Consider the following 7,383-nt stretch of genomic DNA (forward strand, 5'->3'; position numbering starts at 1 on the left):
CATAGAATGGGGGAGGATCTTTAGGACATGAAAAAAGGATAGCGGTGGGCTGGAGGGAAAAATCAGTCCACAATACAACTTCTGCCTGACTCCCTCTCTCCAGACACACCCTTGGTGCCAAGCTGCATAGAGGGACAACAGTTAAGGTCCTGGACGATGGCCCGCATCAGCCACCAGACTTGTAAGTGAGCAGACCTTTAGATGACTCCAGGCCCAGCCTTTGTGCCATCCCATTTGATGCTGCATAATACAGAGAAAAGCTGTCCCCACTGAGCCAGTGGGCAAAATTAAGGTAGTCATTGTTTAAATAACTCCTAAGTTCAGGCTTATTACATAACACTAGGGAAACAGAACAATACCTGTGATCGGTCTCAACCTTGTGCCTTTGACAGCAAATACCATTTTTACCTTCAAAATTTATTAATTTAATTTATGTATCTGTTCTTATCAGTTTAATATCTGATACGTCCTCTATCCGAGGACAATATATTAAATGGATTTTTGGAGCAGGGAGATGGAATAGGAGCTTGCTCCGTCCACTCCATGCATCGACCTGGTATTGCAGTACTTCCAGGAACGGTGCACTCCCCTCGGGGGAATAAAAAAAAAATTTATTAATTTATTATCTTTATTTATTTATTTTTATTTGACAGAAAGCGAGATCACAAGCAGGTAGAGAGGCAGACAGAGAGAGAGGAGGAAACAGGCTCCCCGCCAAGCAGAGAGCCCAATTCGGGGCTCGAGTCTAGGACCTGAGATCATGACCCAAGCCGAAGGCAGAGGTTTTAACCCACTGAGCCACCCAGGTGCCCCTTATTATCTTAATTGATTAATTCAGATACCTCTCATTCCAAATTTCCACTTGGGCTAAGATGAAGTGTGTCCTCTTTGCCTGAGTTAAGGAGCTATGTAAGCAACTTAATCATGTACCAAAGACAATAGGGGAAAATCTACTCTTTATTGAAACTACCTTCAGGGGCACCTGGGGGGTTCAGTCTGTTAAGCATCTGCTTTCAGTTCAGGTCATGATCCCAGGGTCCTGGGGTTGAGTCCTGCATCAGGCTCCTTGCTCAGTGGGGAGGCTGTTTCTTCCTCTCCTTCTACTGCTCCCCCTACTTGTGCTCTCTCTGTCAAATAAATAAATAAATAAAATATTTAAAACAAAACAAGACAAAACAAAGGAACTATCTTCAGGTACATCTGTTATAACGTGTATTTGCTTACAAAGAGGTACTATTATAGTCACAAAGTAAACTTATCTATTTGTTCTCGTCCTTACTAAGTAACTTCAAGATATTTGAGTACATTAAGTGGTCACTACAGGTGTCTAAATATAACCCATCAGTGTTTCTTTAAAAACATTTAAAACCAGCTTGCCTCTCCAGCATTATTCCAAGGACTCTGAATCTAATCATAAGTAAATCCTTGAACTTTCTATATAGAATTATGCTGTAATTCTATATAGAATTCTATATAGAACTCTATAGAGAAGTGGCTCTGTCACAAACCCATACAGGTAATTTGTCTGTATTGTCCTGTGACTTCCCATTTAGGACTTAGATCTGTGACCACTGTGCATTTTCTCTGCCCCCACAATCTGAATATACTCAGCATATCTCTACCAACAGTCAGGCAAATATACTTCTTATCATAGTTTTATCTTCACCCCCTTACCCAGCATAACTTACTTTCTCTTTGTGATGTACCCTCAAAGGCCCTAAAAGAAGTTTGCATCAATCTATAGCCTATATTTTAAATTAAACTGAGACCCCAGAAAGCCCAGGTCTTAGCAGTAAAGATCATGTCTTGGGTTAAGGGCTACACCATAGATCTGAGTTGAAAACCAAAGTGGGTCCACCCAGACAAAGAATACAACCAAACCTTGCAGGAGGAAAAGCATTCACCAAGAATTGGACTGCATGCCGAACAAAATTCAACATTTTTTTAAAGTAGGTTAAGACAGGGGCACCTGGGTGGCTCAGTGGGTTAAAATCTCTGCCTTCAGCTCAGGTCACGATCCCAGGGTCCTGGGATCAAGCCCGGCATCGGGCTCTCTGCTCTGCAGAGAAACTGCTTCTTCCTTCTCTCTGTGCCTGCCTCTCTGCCTACTTGTGATCTCTGTCTGTCAAATAAATAAATAAAATCTTTAACGTAGGTTAAGACGATCCAGACGCCATACAACATATCTTCTGAAATGTCCAGCATATAATCGAAAATTACTAGACATGTGAAGAGATAGAAAAATATGACTTGTATCAAGGGGAGAAAAAAGAAATTAATAGAAAAAGAGCTGAACTAACCTATCTTGGCAGAAGACACCTTTAAAGCAGCCATTAAGAATGTGTTCACAAACTTAAATGAAGGTTGACCATGAACAAAACAGGGGGAATCTCAGGAAAGAAATAGAAATTATTTAAAAATAGCCAAGTTAATTCCAGAACTTATAGGTAAACTATTTGAAATTCACTGACTAGGAGATTGAATGTTATGGAAGCAAGGATTAGGAAGCTTGAATAAAAATTATTCCATCTGAAGGACACAGAGAAAGAGATTTCATGAAAACCAACAGATATTTGATAATCTATTGGACAAAATTATGTGGTATAACATATATGTAAGCAGAAGGGTTGTTTTTTTTTTTAAGATTTTATTTGTTTATTTGACAGAGAGAAATCACAAGTAGACAGAGAGGCAGGCAGAGAGAGAGAGAGGGAAGCAGGCTCGCTGCGGGGCAGAGAGCCCGATGCAGGACTCGATCCCAGGACCCTGAGATCACGACCTGAGCTGAAGGCAGAGGCTTAACGCACTGAGCCACCCTGGCACCCCAGAAGGTTGTTTTTTGTTTTTTGTTTTTTTAATGTAAGTAGAGTTTTTAACAGAGAAGATAGAGAATGGGGCAGAATAAATAATAGTTAAAATTTTCCAAATTTGATGAAAAACGTTCATTGCAGATTCAAAAATCTCAAAGAACCTCAAGCAAGGTCACTTCAAAGCTTCCCATACCTAGGTATACTATAGTCAAATTGCTAAAGAAAAAAAAGGAAAGAAAGATAAAAAAGAAAAAGAAAAAAAGAGGATCCTGAAAGCAGGCAGGAAAAAAAAGATACATTACATAGAAAGAAAAAAATGATAAAAATTATAGCTATTTTCTCAACAGATATAGTCACAGCCAGAAGATAAGGGTGCAAAAAATCTTAAAGAAATGGAGGCAAGAGCTGAGGCGGAGGGAGGATTGTTGGCTCATGAGTCTACGTCAAGTGAAAATAGTTCTCAAAAATGAGAATGAGACAAACGTGTTTGCAGATAATGAACTCAGAGAATTCCTCTGTAGCAACCCGGCATGACAAGAAATGCCTAAGGCAGTTCTTCAGGATGAAGGGAAATAATGCCATACAGAATTCAGATCTACAAGAAGGAATAAAGAGTGCCAGGCGTGGTAAATATTATGGGTAAAAAATGAAAGCCCGTGTTGCATGGGGGATTGGCGGTCCAATGGCCTGGACTTCTATCTAGTTCTACCACTTCCTAACTAGCTGACCTTGGGCTCTTCCTTAAAATAAACCTCAGTGTCTCCATCTATAAAATGGGAATAATTCTAGGACTGAATGTATAGAGTTGCAGGAGGATTAAATGAGAAAACTGATGTAAAGAGTATGATGTCGTACCTGGGGGTGCCTCAAAACTTTCACCTATACCAGCAATTCTAACCATTCAGCACCCTTGTTTGGTGGCTGTTGTCCCCATTTCAAAGGGAACCAGTAGAGCACAGACCAGGCAGGTAGGAAGTGGGAGAGGTGTCCAAACTCAGACACAGCATCGTCTCAGATGCATGCGCATGCTCTAGTACACACCAGTGGTGCTTAATTGTGTCTCCGCCATGGACTCCGTCTCAGAATAATACTTATAAATGCATAAAATGAAATGCATAGAATTACAGAGGTGACAAATGACAATGAATGCCCGTTCTTAAAATATATCGTAAAGATAGCCATAGTATATGTGCTTCTTCCTCAATGTATGAAATAAAGTGTAGCTGCTGATTCAATAACCAACATGATTTCCAAGTGATGTCGGGCATAAAGAATATTTTGCGATATCTGCAACAATATTCATGTAGTGAAGAAACAGTTGTGAAAACCACAGTGGTGTGTTGAGGCCATTTTTAATGGAAGGAAATACTAAATTGCAGGATAACTTTGCCAAAACTAAATATGTAAACTTGCCTCATCCAAGCTCTTGGACCTCTACAGGTCCATAAACACCAGGTTAGAGACCTCGGGTGTCTGGTCTATATCACTTCTCAATAAATATTAGCTACTATCCTTTGGGAGGTGGATTCCCTCTGTCCATCTGTAGAAACTTCCTGCCTCACTTCCTCAGAAAGGAACTAAGTGCTTATCCATGCATGTAGACACAACATTTTCCAGAAATTTCAAGGGGTTCTGAGACCTTTGGAAGCCCCCCTTGGGTCCCAGATTAAGGAGCCCTGCTTCCTAAACAGCTGTCAGAGTCCTCCTCTGCTCAGGAGGAAAATGATCTCCCCAAGAACATACAGTACTTTAAAAGAAGGAGAAAGAGCAGAGTTGGCCGTTCAGGAACAGAAAGAAAACATCTTCTTGACCGTCAAAGCCAACAGGCAGTCATGGCCCAGCGTAGCCCATTTACAAGACTGATTACAAGGGGATCCAGCTGGTGGTGATGAGACACGGGGGTGAGGCCGGTGGGGGGCTGCAGAGAGAGGGGACATATTACATGACGCTGTTTGGTGACACTGATTACTCTTCGTGGCCCAAACCAGGAATTCAACGACAAGCCAACTCATTGCAAAAGCTGTATAATAAAGCTTGGGATAAGGAATTAATTTTTATAGTTGCTGGGGCACTGAACCTCCACCGTAATACAGATTTATTACAAATTAAATTCTCTCCTCAAGGGGTTAATATAAAGACACCATACACAGCAGAAAGACCCCCCCCCCCAGGGCTATGCTGGAGATCAAGGGCGGGTACTTGTTTGGTGGGCTGTCCCCTCCCCAACCTGCAGATCACTGCCCCAGATGACCCGTGGTTCCCACCAAGTCCATCGCTGCCCGTTGGCGGAGTGGCAGTGAGCGGCATCCCCAGGCAAGGACATCTCCTTGCTTCCCACGGATGAGACCGAGGGCACCTTGGGAGCCCTAGCCCTTAGGCACTGCTTTTCCTGGCTGCACAGTGCAGACCCCAGAAGAGAAGCAGGGGGGGGAGGGGAGCATGCATAGCCCGCAGCTCCCCATTCTCTGACTTCTGGCCTTGAGTTCTCCACCCAGGAGTTTCGGATTCAAGGAATAAATTTCGGTTGACTTTTTGCTGACAACCCTCCCGCCTTTTCAGACTAGCTGCTGCCAGATGGGACAGGTCTGGAAACCCTGGGGTCCTGGGGCTGTCAGATTTCCCGTCCCTCCCTCCAGGACAGCCAAGCCAGAAAGGTGTTTCTTGGCTGGGTCCCAGGCCGGCGTGGCAGGGGCGTCCCCGGCCCCAACTCGCTCTCTCCCTGCGCCTCCCCGTTAACATCAGAGGCATGTGAGTGTCTCTTGCCCACACCCGGACAGAGTGCAGCGAGGGGGACCCAGGCCCAGGGGGCCCGGAAGCTGGGGCCAGCGGGGGAGACCACAGACATTCAGCCAGGAGCCAAATCCCCTTAAAGACCACATGCAAGGTATTTGCAGATTGGGTCCACACCTTAGATTTGGGGGCTATAGCTTTTCCTTGATGCCGTCACAGACCTCAGATCACCTCCTGGCATCTTGGGCCTGTTGTCCTGGCCTCTTGCCTTCAAAGGAGAGTATGCATGGAAAAAGCACCCCAAATCCTGGAGAGAGAGACACAAGGGAAAGTCAAACTCAGATTGACTCACCTCTGGGGCTTGACCTCTCACCAGCCAGGCCTCTGTGTCCCAAACCATCTCCAGAGTTAGCCCAGGAGCACCTGGCTGGCTCAGTCACCAGAACGTGGGACCCTTGCACTCAGGGTCATGAGTTCAAGTCCCACACTGGGCTTGAACTCATGCCCCACATGGAGCCTACTTAAAAATAAATGGATGGATGGATAGATAGATAGATAGATAGATGGATAGATAGAGTTAGCCCAGATCTTTTCAAGATGATGGGCAAAGGCACTGGGCTACTCTCTTTCACCCATGTATTAGGGCCGACTACAGGCCAGACCCTAGAGACACAGTACCCAAAACAAAGCGCAGGCCCTCACGAAGTAGGGCAGAGAGACAGTAAACAAGTAAGTAATTATATACATGGCAGGTGGCATAAAAGCTGTGGGAACAAGGCGAGGCGTGCAGAGAGGGAGCAAAAACAGCTGCCCTTCAAGGTCGGCATAGCTGGAGAAGGCCTCTCTGATGGACAGACACAGATGCAAGTGTGAGACATGTGGAACTCGGGAGGTAACAGCAGCCCAGGGAGAGGGAATGGCCAGTGCAAAGGCCCTGAGACAGCACAGTGCACACATGTTCAAGGAACACAAGCAGGCAGTATGGCTCAGAGAGGAATGAACTGGGACTGGTTCATGCTGGGCCCCAGAGGCCAAGATAAAGACTTTGCACTCTTTTTTTTTTTTTTTTTTTTTTTTTTTTTCAGAGCTGGAAGTCGTGGGGGCTTTCCAACAGAGGACTGACCTGGTTTCACTTAAGTTGCCAAAGGCTTGCCTTGGCTTGTCTGTGGCAAGGAGGCTGTTGGAGGGGGCTTGGGGGCAGCAGGCAGACCTGTTAGGAGATGGAAGATCACTGGGGTGAGGAGGAAGGCTAGGTTAGGATTGGGTGGAGCAGGTTGGGGCTGCTGAGAGCCGGGCTGTGGGCTGTGACAAAAGAGAGGAGGCAGAGAGCACCCAAGCCACCTGGTGAGTAGCTTTGCTGTTCCTGAAGCAGGACAGGTCGGGGAGGCAGGAACCTGGAGCACAAGCTTGGCCGTGCTGTTCGCCGTCTCGATCGGGCACCCCGCAGACGCGTGCCGGAGGCAGACACACGAGCCGGGCGTTCAGGACAGACGAGATGGGAACTTGGGGGTCAGCGCAGTTGGTACCTAAAGTCTTGGGGGAGATTCGGACCCCGAGGAGGTGGGCACTGCCTGAGGTGTCCAAGAGGGAACTGGCCCGTGTTCACAGTCAAGGAGACTGAGCGGGACAGCAGAGATGCGGGAGGCAACCCAGGGAACAGGTTGTCCTGAAAGCCAGTCTCCGAAGCTGTTTCAGGAAGGAGAGAAGACCACCTTGACTTGTTCATCCATCCAGCAGGAGAGATCAATGCGGACCAGGAAGCATGGAGAGGAAGTGGATGACCTCATCCTCCGAAAGAAAGGAAGAGAAAGAGAGGAAAAGTTGAGCCCCTGGCATTACGAGG

The 7,383-nt window shown here is 45.9% G+C and overlaps 1 non-coding gene across 1 annotated transcript; it reads left to right on the plus strand.

The window, feature by feature from the left end:
• The first annotated feature begins 404 nt into the window (after nt 1-404).
• Nucleotides 405-590, plus strand: LOC132004649 (U2 spliceosomal RNA). Its single transcript, XR_009400602.1, has one exon. It is a non-coding gene; the product is annotated as a U2 spliceosomal RNA (small nuclear RNA).
• Nucleotides 591-7,383: the final 6,793 nt, after the last annotated feature.

The sequence above is a fragment of the Mustela nigripes genome, chromosome 16 (genome assembly GCF_022355385.1).
Source record: "Mustela nigripes isolate SB6536 chromosome 16, MUSNIG.SB6536, whole genome shotgun sequence".
NCBI classification, from domain to species: domain Eukaryota; kingdom Metazoa; phylum Chordata; class Mammalia; order Carnivora; family Mustelidae; genus Mustela; species Mustela nigripes.